Source organism: Narcine bancroftii, chromosome 12 (assembly GCF_036971445.1).
Source record: "Narcine bancroftii isolate sNarBan1 chromosome 12, sNarBan1.hap1, whole genome shotgun sequence".
In the NCBI taxonomy this organism is placed as follows: domain Eukaryota; kingdom Metazoa; phylum Chordata; class Chondrichthyes; order Torpediniformes; family Narcinidae; genus Narcine; species Narcine bancroftii.
This window is the reverse complement of record NC_091480.1, coordinates 85,587,774-85,601,465: the sequence shown is the minus strand read 5'-3', so window position 1 is coordinate 85,601,465 and position 13,692 is coordinate 85,587,774. Positions and strand designations below refer to the sequence as shown.

The 13,692-nt window shown below is 40.0% G+C and overlaps 2 long non-coding RNA genes across 3 annotated transcripts in view; one reads left to right on the top strand and one right to left on the bottom strand.

The window, feature by feature from the left end:
* The window catches only part of LOC138747795 (uncharacterized), a 128,066-nt gene that overhangs the window by 75,470 nt on the left and 38,904 nt on the right, over nt 1-13,692 (bottom strand). The window lies entirely within an intron of this gene.
* LOC138747217 (uncharacterized) lies at nt 6,144-8,631 on the top strand. Its single transcript, XR_011347374.1, has 2 exons — nt 6,144-6,972; nt 8,176-8,631. It is a non-coding gene; the product is annotated as an uncharacterized lncRNA (long non-coding RNA).

The window sequence follows — 13,692 nt, the reverse complement described above, 5'->3', positions numbered from 1 at the left end:
TTGCTGCCCGCCAAACTGTGAAGCGCCAAGATGCACGGTTGGAGGCGATATCAGCCCACTGGCAGTGGTCAATGTGGCAGGCACCAAGAGATTTCTTTAAGCAGTCCTTGTACCTCTTCTTTGGTGCACCTCTGTCTCGGAGGCCAGTGGAGACCTCGCCATATAACATGATCTTGGGAAGGTGTTGGTCCTCCATTCTGGAGACGTGACCCACCCAGCGCAGTTGGGTCTTCAGCAGCATGGATTCGATGCTTGCGGACTCTGCCAGCTCGACTACTTTGATGTTGGTGATTAAGTCATTCCAATGAATGTTGAGGATGGAGCGGAGACAGCACTGATGGAAGCGCTCTAGAAGCCGTAGGTGATGCCAGTAGAGGACCCATGATTCGGAGCCGAACAGGAGCGTGGGTATGCCAACGGCTCTGTACACGCTGATCTTTGTGTGTTTCTTCAGGTGGTTGTTTCTCCTCTATTAAAGAAATTATAACAGTATTTGAAGAGATGTTTCTTCCATTATTTTTATTTTTAAAAAAACAAAGCCATTGCCTTTGAACTCAGAACATTGGCAATTCATTAAAAGTACATTATTTTTAAACGTGCCTTAAATGTAACCTCCTGTTCTCTTTTATTTTGTGGGATTCATCAAAAGTGATTCGCATATTTCTTCCTCCAAGTGCTCATTAATTTGCCAAGTAGTTTTGTCAACATTTATGAAGCAAACCCGGACGTCATTTGCTTTTCAAATTATATGTATATCACATATAAAGAACGAGTGTGACAACACAGAAAAATGCTGGAAACACTCAACAGGTTAGTCAGCCTCTGTAGAAACAGAAACAGAGTCAACACTAAAGATCCAAACCCTTTAGGCAGACCTTCAAAGGGCCCACTGAGTGTTTCCAGCATCTTCTGTTTTTATTTCAGATTTTCATTGTCTGCCAGCATTTAATTTTCTTTTGGTAAATTCTCATTTACTTTACAGTTGCACATAGGAACATTTTGAAAACAAGGTACCATTTGTGAATTGCATCTGCAATTATACTGAAAAATAAGTAATATTTTCCGTAGGGTTCATTTGAAGCTGATCAAAACACGATCATCGCAAAAATATGACCAGCATTATTGATAAAATATGCTGCATAAATCCTTGATGGAATTTTAGATCTTGGTAGGAAATATTGCCACAGAATGTGAGCCTTTTAGAAGTAAATGTTTCTTATCAAAGATGTAGGAAATTAATTAGATGAGATAAATAAATAAAGGAAAGGTATTTATGTCAATTTCTGACGAGATCATTTGTGCTTGTGCATGATAATATGCACAAAACAATATGTTAATTTATTAAAGATAACCTTTGAAAATGTATTGTAAATGACTGTTATTGAAAGGCTGCTATTTCTGTTATTAGGAACAGGAGGAGGCCAAAAATGGCCCATCGAGCCTGCTCCGCCATTCAGTAAGATCATGGCTGATCTAATTTATGACCTCACTCCACCTACCTGCCTTCTCCCCATATCCCCTGATTCCTCTAGCACGTAAAAGCATATTGATAGCATTTTTTTCAAAAGGGATTCGAAATATTTTGTGTCGCCTTATTTAAATGTCCACAATGAAGCAACTGGCGAATCTGCGTACAGTGTGGCAATCCTCACCTTTTAATACTAATAAACCAGAATATAGAAGATATTATTGGACTGAAAACATGTTCTCACCAATTATTTTTACAAGGGTGAATATAACAGGTCACTGTGGAAAATGGCAGCTTGGCTGTAATGATAAAAGCTGATATTATGGATCCAGCACCTAATCTGTTGGATAAGGAGTCAAGCTCCAAATCACAGAAGGGGATGGCTGAGACTAAGATCATATATTGGGGATCAGTTTGTCAGGGGCATTTAAGAGACTCTTAGACAGGCTCACGGTTTTGATGGTTTCCTTTTGGGTAGGTATATATAGGTCAGCACAACATCGAGGGCCATGTTCCATGTTATAGTCTTTGTATATCGAGCTAGATGCTTGTATCAGCCTCCTGCCTCAAAATTTGCTATCCCCTAAATAAACTTGTCAGTGGACTTGCTTCATCTAGAGTTGATGGACGTGCAACGTAACTAGCTGTCTTTTCAGAGACCTGCGGAGGGCGCTGCATCAATATAGCTCCTTTTCATTCTCCAAGTTATTGGACTTAGTAAATTCAACTTTTGGTGAAAGCTTCCAGTGCTGGCTTCTATAGTTTTCAACTAAAAGAATCACTAAAATATCATTGCAAAATTTCTGCCACATTGGATACATGAAGCAATCCTGATAAGATTGACAATATTTAAGGAACAATTGTTGTACACAGACTATTACTACATATGAGCTTTCAAAGGGGTCCACCTTCCTCGACAAAAGCCTAGTTCTGATGTACCTGTTCTGGTGTAGAGACCACAGAGTGTCCCCACTTCTCAGCTTATTTAAATTAAATGTCATTTTCAAAATTAAATGTAAATTTTAAAATTAAATTTAAATGTAGACATAGAGCATGGTAACAGGCCATTTCCGGCCACGAGTATGTATCGTGGGGGGGTGTAGGCTAATTGGGCGGCCCAGACTGCTGGGGCGAAATGGCCTGTTACCGTGCTGGATGTCCAAATTAAAAGTTAAAAGGTTGGCCAGCCCTGATGGAGGATGGATGAGAAATTGTGAAGTGTTTGTGATGATGATGACACGCTGCTGAGCAGTGCAAGTTTCTTCCAGAACAGAGTGGAAGTGGTTTTATTATTTTTAATGTCATATAGAGAATCATACATACAAGTAGCTATACCCCCAATATCCAGGATGGTCACTTCCGTAGTTTTAAGAGAATTATGTACCTCCCCCAAGGAGAAGGACAGAGATATTTAAGCCACAGTCCATGGATGGCCAAGAGGAAAAAAAGGCAGAGCAATTATGGCTATTAAAAGAACATTGTGTTATCATGCAATGTTGATCTGACAACTATGTCCAGAGTCTGGAAATGCAATATCATCCGTTAATAATCATGTCGATTGTTTATAGAGACCATCATAAACCTATAAGAGGCGGTGTCTTAAGAAAACAACCTCTATCCTCAAGGACACTCACCACCCAGGCTATGTCCTCTTCACCCTGCTACCATCAGGAAGAAGGTACAGGAGCCTGCAGGTCAGCACTCATCCCCTCTGCAATCAGATTTCTGAATGGACAATGAGCCACAGTCTTTACCTTACTTCCTCCTATTTTACTCGCATTATTTACTCCATATACTCGTGTAGAAGTCGATCTCAAGTAACTGCTGACCCCTTATTTTTAAGCCAAAAAAAAAATCTGGTATTTAACATATATATCTCATGTGAAAATATCTCACCTCAGCTCAGAGCTCCCAACGACGCAGTTCCCGACCTCCCCCACAATAGGACGTGTGCACTGATGCACCGACTCTGTATTATTACTTCAATTCTTTGTGTTTTTGTCCTTAATTTTCTTAGCGATCATTTGGACTTCTGCTACTGACGTGGTATTTTGAATTCTCGTGTGAACTACAGCCCCTCAAAAGTAACGTAATAGTCGACCCCATAAAATTAATCATTAAAAATTCTCCTTTTACGCGAGCATATACGGTAGTTATTTTAGAATGTAATTTATATCAATATTTGCACTGCAATGTTGCTGCTGGTTGTATTACTGCCTTCACCGGAGGAGAAGAGTGGTGGTAACAATTCGGAAGGTCAGAGATCATGGCGGATGGAGAGACATAATCGCCCACGCCGATTGGCAAGGTACCTGAATGAATGAACACTGCCACAAAACATCATATTTCGCGACATGTTCATGACAATAAAATTCTGATTCTAATTTTCCAGAATGGGTGGACGCTTGTCATTGGGATCAGTTACTTTTCCCTTTGAATGAATCCTGGGTGTGAGTAAGCTGGAAGGGTATAACTGGTATGAGACACAGCAAAGCCAGCACCTTGGAGCCTGGGAGTATATAAGTTTGATCTTGTAGGACTTATAATTCCTCCTCCCAGTTCTTAAAAATGGTGCAGTTTATTTGTTCCAAAGTCCTTACTGTCTTCTTAACCTTAATCCTGCAATACAATTTAATAGCAGATTCTAGTTCATATTTCCAATGATAAAGAATTAGAACATGTGAAAGCAATGAAAGTGCAGCTCACCCGAGGCAAAATGGTCTTCACGGGCATACTGACACATCATTATTTTCAATTATTCTTACTTTAACATGAATAAGCTTGAGTGGGAGTATAGACTCAAAGGTTGAAATAATCCGTACTCGGCAAGTGAGAGGTTGCTTGTGAATGTCTCACTTTAATTCCTTCCGTCTGAAGCATTAATTCTTTTAGAAAAAGAAACAGTGCTATCAGGGAGGTCTGTCTCGCAGAGAGTCTCTCCTACTCTTCAGTCTTGCATTCACCACAGCATCCCCAGCCAGTTTTGCATTGATAGGTAGTTATTGAAACGAAAGCAATTTCAAGCAAAGAGAAGGTTTGAAAAATTAACATACAAGACACTTCGAGAAGGGTTCATACCTATTTTTAATTTTTAACCCAACAGCACCATTACTTCCTCAACACTTCCATCTTCACTGCCTGAGCAAAGCCCAGAGATGCTCGACGAACTGAGCCAGTCTCACAGTGTCCATAGAAGGTAAAGATTTGGGGCCTGAGCCCTTCTTCAAGGTATGACTGGTAAAAATAGATACTTGGCAATTTTAACAGACTAACAGACAAAAGGTGTTAATTGGATATGAGAAGAGGGAAGGTGAGAATTGATTTTGGCTCTGTGGGAGGAGACAGAGGGGAAAGGGAAGAGACAGAGAGACAAAGCTTGAGGGAAGGAGACGGGTGGGAAGGGTTTTAATGGAAAGCTGAGAAGTTGATGTTAATGCTCTCTGATTGGAGAGTGCCTAGATGGACGATGAGGTGTTAATGCCCTCTGATTGGAGGGTCCCCAGATGGATGATGAAGTGTTAATGCCCTCTGATTGGAGGGTGCCCAGATGGACGATGAGATGTTAAATGCTCTCTGATTGGAGGGTGCCCAGATAGAGGATGAGGTGTTGTTCCTCCAATTTGTCTGGCAGTGCAATAAAACCATGGACAGACATGCCAGCAAGGGGATGGGGCTGGGAATTGAAATGAGTGGCCATTGGGAGATCCAGAGACAGTAGTCGATTATGTGTCTATTTCGCCCCTCTGAATAATCGCCAGCTTTCTCCAGATTTCCTTGCAATGATTTCCATTGTTTCACAAAGTTTGTTATTGATCTGATTTTGATGATCTTCTCCAATCTTGGATTACAGATACTTATTCTCCAAGTGGATCGAGTTGTCAAGAGAGCTTTTGGCATATTGGCCTTCATAAATCAAAGTATTGAGTATAAGAGCTGGGATGTTATGGTAAAGTTGTATTAGATATTGGTGAGGCCAAATTTGGATATTGTGTGGAGTTTTGGTCACCTAACTGCAGGAAAAATATCAATAAGTTTGAAAGAGTGCAGCGAAGATTTACAAGGATGTTGCCCAGACTTAAGGAACTGAGTTAATGGGAAAGATTAAACAGGTTAGGACTTTATTCCCTGGAGTGTAGAAGAATGAAGGGAGATTTGATAGAGGTATTTTAAATTATGAGGGTGTTAAAATGTAGATAGGCTTTTTCCACTGAGGGTAGATGAGATACAAACCAGAGGACATGGGTTAAGAGTGAAAGGGGAAAAGTGTAGGGGATACATGAAGGGGAACTTCTTCACACAGAGAATAATGTAAGCGTGGAATGAGTTAACAGCTGAGGTGGTGAATGCAGACTCAATTTTAACATTTAAGAAGTATTTCATCAGGTTCATGGATAGGAGAGGTATGGAGGGCTATGGATTGGGTGTGTCAGTGGGACTAGGAAAAAAGAAATAGTTCGGCACAGACTGGAAGTGCCGAAGGGGCTTGTTCCTGTGCTGTAGTGTTTTATAGCTTGAATCGGTGACTGGACCATATTCAAGGACACATCTTCAAACTTGACTTCATCAAGACCTGAGTGTGTGCCCATACTGTGAGTGAAGGTGTTCCATTATTGTTATGTAATACTTCATTTAGAATGTAGCATACATGAAATTCTTTAACTTTGTGTACCGAAAGGAAGGTAGAGAGTCACCACTTTGTCCAGCGTCCCTTACAGAAATGAGGCCCCAGCGAGGAACAAGGAACAAACTCGCAAGATCAGTGCTCTAACCACTGAGCTATTGGAGCCACCAACCAAATGGATGAATTGAAGGATTTTCAGCCTGCTGAGGAAGAGGTTCCCCCTCATGTATCCCCTACCTTTCACTTTTAACCCATGTCCTCTGGTTTGTGTCTCATCTACACTCAGTGTAAAAAGCCTATCTACATTTATTCAAAAATATCCTGTACCCACTCAAGAACATCTAGACTCAAGCACTTGGGAGCCAATACGCTATCCTGAATTATCTTTTGCGGCTGCAGAACCTCCTATCTGTTCCCCTGATTATCGAGTCCACTACAATTATTGCTCTACCTGTCTTCACCCTTCCCTTCTAGGGCTCAGAGCCGACCAGAATCCTATTGGTTGGGGTGCTGCCTGGCCCAGATATGTCATCCACCTCAGCAGTATCCAAAGGTGTTTGAGAGATTAGTCATATCCAGAATTAACTTGTACCTAAGTAAAGATCTGGACCCACACCAATTCACCTACCACCACAATCGCTCCATAGCAGATGCGATCTCACTGGCTCTCCCCTCAGCCCTGGATCATCGAGACAACAGCAGAATGTACATCAGGCTTTTTTTCATCAACTACTACTCAGTTTTCAACACCATCATCCCCTCAGCAAATTGAAAACCTGGGACTCTGCACCTCCCTCTGCAACTGGATTATTGACTTACTCATCAAGACCACAGTCCATGAGAATCAGAAATATTGTCTCCTCCTCACTGACAATCAACACAGGTGCGTCTCAAGTTTGGTGACAGTCAGTGAGAATGCTGGACAGCCGAAGGATCTGCTCACACTAACCATCCAAGACTCTCATATTAACCAAGCAATATTTATTCATATATATAAATCCTTGTCCTGCATATGAATTATTTGTCTTTATGTGTGCTATGTCTGGTTGTGTGCCTGCATATTTTGTACTGAGGACTGAAGAATGCTGTTTCTTTGGGTTGCCCTTGTGCAGACAGTTGACTTGACTTGACTTGAAGGATGCGTGCATAGCCCACTACTCTACTCCCTCTACACTCATGACTTTGTGTCTGGGTGTGGTAAACCACTATATATATGTTTGGATGTGCTCGGACATGCCCCTTTCTGACTGTGCCTGAGGGTCTTCCCACAGCCCCCTCCTCAGTCCAGGGCAGCATGGATGGACATCGATTCTGTTGTGATTAAAAGCCTATCAGTTTTCCTACTGTAATGGATCTGTGTGAACAGTACTATTTTGGTCAAGGTTAAACTCTATTTCTTATAAAAGTATCTTAGTAAAGTAAATTATAGAGTTAAAATATTGTATTTGTATACTTGGTAAGTTAGTTGTGGGCTGGTGCAGGGTCACACACAGGTCAGCACATTTACAGATACACCATTGAACCCAGAAAGAGTGTTCATTTTCAGTCATTGTGTCTTGCAAAGGCAGAGCTAATGAATTTTGAAGTGGGTTTTAATTATTCAAGAACAATGGAGTGTTTGTATCTAAGTGCACAATAAGAACTGCTGAAGGAAGGCATCCTTTTTTAAACTAAACCACTTAAGGCCTCTTGAATAAGAGAAAAAAATGAAACAGAGCCATGTGAGTGATATACTTAAGCCTTTGAAACAGAAGGGAGGTAAATCTTTTGGAGTCATGTTGTCTACAAGCCAGAGGCATGAAGATCATATGGTTTACAAGAAACTGAGTTTGGCAACTGTTTAAAATTCCAATAGCTGATCACATGTTTTCTAGGAATTGACTGACCTCATTGGTGATGTCATTTCATATGAGTTTAAAGATATATATATCTGAAGGCAGAGGCATCTTCAGACCAGAAGCCAAGAAGAAGTTAGAAACCAGAAGGAAAAGAAGATTGACAGTATTCTCTGGAGAAGGAGGAGGTGCTGTTCTAAGTGGCTTTAAAGTAAGCCAGTTCACTTCTGATGGTCTCTTTTTGTTGTTAGAAGGCAAGCTCATTGTGGACAAGAACTCCAGAACTCTTAAGATGCCAAAAGGGATTTGAAGATCACCAGTGTAAGAATTAAAGAAGAAATCCCTTCCAGGGGAAATAACAAGATTTGTCAGTTTGAACAGTCTAAGGACTAAGCCAGTGTTAAATTCTGATTCATTGCTACTTGAAGCAATGATTTTAAATAACTTGATGTTTCATAATCACTTTTGAACTATAATTTAATGGATCTTCAAGTTCAACAAGACTTTTAAATTCTGGGCCTTAAAAATAACTTTCCAGACTCAGGTTTAAACTGAAATAGTTTGGACTTTAATACACACGCAGATTTATACAATGACATTCATGGATGGTGGGGTTTAGCTTAGAGTTACTTACTTAAGTAAGTTTAGAGTTGAATGAGAACAGTTATGTGATTTATAGTTTAATAAAAACCATTATTTTGAATTTACCACTGATGAATCTTCCATTGTTGTTCCTGGTTAGTATTATTGGGGGTTGGTTAGTTTGTAACACTACAACTTCTAGTCTTTGGGTGCGTAACACCCACTAAAATCCTAGCGCTGAAGAAGCACACCTATCTTAAAGCATTTCTTCTTCCCAACACCTTTAACACAGAATTGAAATGGAAATTAAATAAATATCAAAAAGAATTTGTTAAAATAGCCCAAGAGGTAGCCAGAAAATGTGTGGCAGTAACTTGGTAATCAGATGTGTATTTGGGGATGGCTAGATAGGTGGATGGGTGGATACTGAAATAGGTAGTTGTATACCTCTTGAAAAAAAATTATGTATAATTTACATAACAAATGAGAATTTTGAAAAAATCTGGGAATCATATTTACAAATTGTAGGAATTAAGTTGCACCTGAACTTTCTGACTTCTAAATTCTAAAATCAAGAAAATTAAGATATGTTAGATTTTAGTTGACAGTTTAATAAATTTTTTTTAAAATACAATCCAGGTGTTTTCTTTCTATTTTTTCTTTTCTATTAGGTTGTTGGCGGGGGTGGGGGATTAAAAAAAATCACAATGTATTAATTTTTTTCATTATTTTCAAACAAGAAATTTATGCCTAAGTTTTTTAAAGCAGATGTGAAATTAAATAAAATTTTCAAAAAAAAGAGAACACAACCTTTAATCTGAGAGGTTAGTGATATGAGATCTCATTGAGTGAGAAAGAACATATATTTATTTTATACAAGCAGTCTAGTAATATCGTCATCAACACTTTGACTTCAGGCCTAACAAGTTATTGGTGTTAGGAAATAGAGAAGGATAGAACAGGTAATGTGACTGCAGTATTACTGCCAGCATCCTCTATAAACACAGGTTACTGCCAACAGCAACACCTGGCATCTGCTTTATTTTTCACCTTTCCAATTGGAAGTTACCAGGCAGTCTATTCCCCTTTAAATGATTTGTTTCTGAAAACTTATGATTTATAAAACATATATTGTTTCTCTTGCTACTTTTCTTGAATGAGATAATTAGAGGAAGCTCGAAGGTACGGATGAAAGAAGGCTTTGTTCTTTTTTTTTGACTATTTATGTTAATGTTTTCACCTATCAAGAAACACACCTCCAGATACTTAAAGATCAAAGGAATGTTGAAAATAGAGAATCCTTCCAGGTGTTGCCAAAGATATTTCACATTCTTCCCAGCTATTAAACAAAAACTGTTTGTCTTCAAATCCCCCAGGGTTCTGTTGCAGGGTATTCATCTCCATAGTATTCCATTAAGTAGGCAGATTTTGTTTAGAGAAAGAGGGAGATAACAGCATGGTAACAGGCCCATCTGGTCCATGAGTCCACGCCAGCCGATTGCACCCATGTGGCCAATTAACCTGTTAACCACCCTATCCATCTTTGGAACATGGGAGTGTGGTGAAACCACAATTGTACATATTTGTCATATGTAAATAACATGACCTTTCCTGGTTGACTCTGCCCTCACTGGCCAGCTCATCACTCCTCCCCTTTCTTCCCCATAATGGCTGTCATGCCACAAGCCTGCCCCTAGTTCAAATCCAGGTCAGTGCGAGTGACCAAACCAGGGATGCCGTCCATCTCTTGAAAATAAAAGCTTTCAGTTTTTGGCAACTTTCAGTCTTTGTGTAATTGATCGTTCATCAGGGAGGAAACCAGAATTCCCAGAAGAAACCTAAACAGACACAGAGGACTTGAAGAATGAAATTCAATAAAGAGTGGCACCGTGAGCATAGGGGATAGTGTGGCACAATTACAGTGCCAATGACCTGGGTTCAAATCTGCCACTGTCTATAAGGAGCTTGTACTTTTCCTGTGTCTTGTGGGTTTCCATGAGTTCTCTGGGTTCATCCCACCCTCCAAAACATACGGATTTAAACGGCCAGTATTGGCTTCTACTGTACTGTAAATACATTTTTTTAAATTACTGCCATTCTTAGAGCAGCCATTCTCAACCCTTTTTTTTGCTATGGCCCCTTTATGACTTTGCTCAATGTTTATGGGCTCCCTTCCCCGTGAAGCAGTCATTTAATTGGTTTCTTCCTCCCGACTACATAAAAAACATAAACAAATTTTACTATATTGGTCACCCGGGAGGCCGTATGGCCCACACGGAGAGTGGCTGTCTTAGAGCATATGTCCTTTAATATGAACCAAGACTGCAATCTCTATACATCACCCAGAGGCATAGGTACTTAAAATGACTCAAAAGCAAAATATTGCAGATGATGGAAGTCTGAAATAAAGGAAGTAAATCTTAGAAATACTCTGCAGGTTGGTCAGCATTTGTGGAGAGAGAAACGAAGTTAATGCTTAATGTTAGTAGCCTTTCATCAGAACTTAAGTGGAATAATGTATAATGAGCCCATTTTGGAGCCTAATTTTGTAATAATACTTTTCACTTTTAGTAGCAACAAATCTGAGCTTTGTGGCGATCAAACTTCTCATAATTTCTTTTCCTTTCCTTTTTTTCTTTCCCTCTTTCTTTCTCTTCCATTCTTTCATTTTTTTCTTTTGGTTTTATTCTTTCTTTTCTTTCTCTTTCATTCTTTCTTTCATTGTTTCTTTTTTCTTTCATTCCTTTCTTTTCTTTCTTTCATTCTCAGGTAGCAAAATCAACCACAAATTCATATTCCTTATGACCAAATAGGAGGCCATTTAGCCCATTGAATCTCTGTTGGCTTGCAGAGCTATCTCTTCAGTCACCTCACATTTCCTGTTAAATGACTCCCCCTCACATGTCCATCAACATCACTCTGATTCTTCTATCACCCACTTACAGCAGGAACAATTGACAATTGTCACTTAACCTGCCAACTACCACACCTTTGAGATGTCAGAGGAAATTGGAATAAAAACACACTAAAACACTGGAGGAACTCGGCCGGTGTTTTTAGCAACCATAAAATTGGAATACCTGGATGAAAATCAAATCGTCACAAGGAAAACAAGTGGACCACACACAGACAACTGAGGTCAGGATCAAACTTGGGCCACTGGTTCTGTGAAGCCGCAACTCCTCCCCGATATCATATGTTATTGTACGGTTTCATGTACGGCAGATGAAATGAAAAGCTAAAGAAGTTAACATTTGTTCACTTTTTTTTGTGCCAACTCTTGAATGTTAAGTTGAATGAACCAAATTTCATAACTATGGCTCAATGAACACATTACTGACTCGTGTATCTGGGACAGACAACACAAGATGAATTGCAACACCAAATCTTTCAAGGCAAAGATCAGGACCAATTCAAATTCAACAATTCAAAAAGTTGTTTAGCACAGGGTTCAGAGAAAAGATCAACAAACATTAAGTTGTATAAAAAAGCATGAACTGACTTAAAATTATGCATCCAGACTAACTCTCTTGAGTCGTGCAGATTTGTACGCTCCCCAAATGGTTTAATTTAATTTAATTTAATTTAGGCGTGTAGCACGGTAACCGGCTCTTTCAGCCCATGCTGCCCAATTAAACCCAATTGACCTACACCGCTGGTACATTTTGAAGGGTGGGAGGAAACCGGAGCACTCGGAGGAAACCCACGCCGACACGGGGAGAAACTCCTTACAGGCAGTGCCAGATTCGAACCCCAGTCGCAGGCACTGTAACAGCTACGCTTAACCGCACCACGCAAATCAATTTAATCAGCATGGGAGACAAGAGTAATAACCAATGAAACTTGCAAACCCATTAGAATTTCATTCTGGGTCACACTATCGGTAAGATCTAGATCATTTAACCCTGGGTGGTTTTAGTTAGTGGATATCTTTCACTGGCACAGCAGATTGGTTTCATGTGGCATTTCTAACCATCTTTGTAACCTGATATAAATATTCATTCAGTAGCTTTTTTTAAGAAAGCAATCAACACTGTTAATTGCTTTTGAAGGCAGTTAGTTCTACACGCTTGCTAAAAAAAATTCTCTATTCTCAGTTACACTTGGAGCACATTGGTTTGTACTTGTGACCTCTCTTTCTTAAAGTTTAGATGAAATTATGTGGTGATGTAATGGCTCAAGGGAGAAGTGAGATTGACTCACCCAGTGGAAGCCACATGATGTTCTTGTCTCTTGATTATGTTGAATTTTGGTGAATATAAATTGAGTTATTAGTTCTTAGTAATTCAAGGAAGTGAACTGGGAATTTGGTTTTTAAACTGTGGAACTTTTACAAGCTGGATATCTTCAATCACTGATTAAGAATCTCTTGAGTTTTGGTTAAATTCTTGATAGATATGTATTTTGATGAAAATAAAAAAGCCTCCAAAGCTAAGATAAATGTAAGGATCAGTTGAGAGGTCCCTCATCATGCTAAGCAGCGTGTCCTTTTCTGCAGCTGAGATTACTGGTTCGTAAGCCCACCCATATTTCTCTTCCAAATGAGTCTGTCATCATCTCCGTCCTACTGATGTAACAAGCCAGCCTTTCCATTCCTTCTGGGGCTAATCTGAAAACGTCTGGGCCGTGTGCATTACCCTATTGTTGCAGTATAACCTTTAATGAATGTTTATTTGGGGAGCCTCACAAGAAATTCTACTCCACTCATTTTATTTTTGTTATCACTCCTGAACTTCCCTTGTAGAATGTATCAACTGGGGCACAGGCAAGTGATTCTGGATTCAGTCTATTTGGAGGTGAGTTTTGGTGAGCGCGAATTTTACCTACATTTCAGAAAACCAATACTCCACCCGTTTCATATTCTTCTTTTTCTTCTTTCTTTGGCTTGGCTTCGCGGACGAAGATTTATGGAGGGGGTAAATGTCCACGTCAGCTGCAGGCTCATTTGTGGCTGTCAAGTCCGATGAGGGACAGGCAGACACGGTTGCAGCGGTTGCAGGGGAAAATTGGTTGGTTGGGGTTGGGTGTTGGGTTTTTCCTCCTTTGTCTTTTGTCAGTGAGGTGGGCTCTGCGGTCTTCTTCAAAGGAGGTTGCTGCCCGCCGAACTGTGAGGCGCCAAGATGTACGGTTTGAGGCGATATCAGCCCACTGGCGGTGGTCAATGTGGCAGGCACCAAGAGATTTCT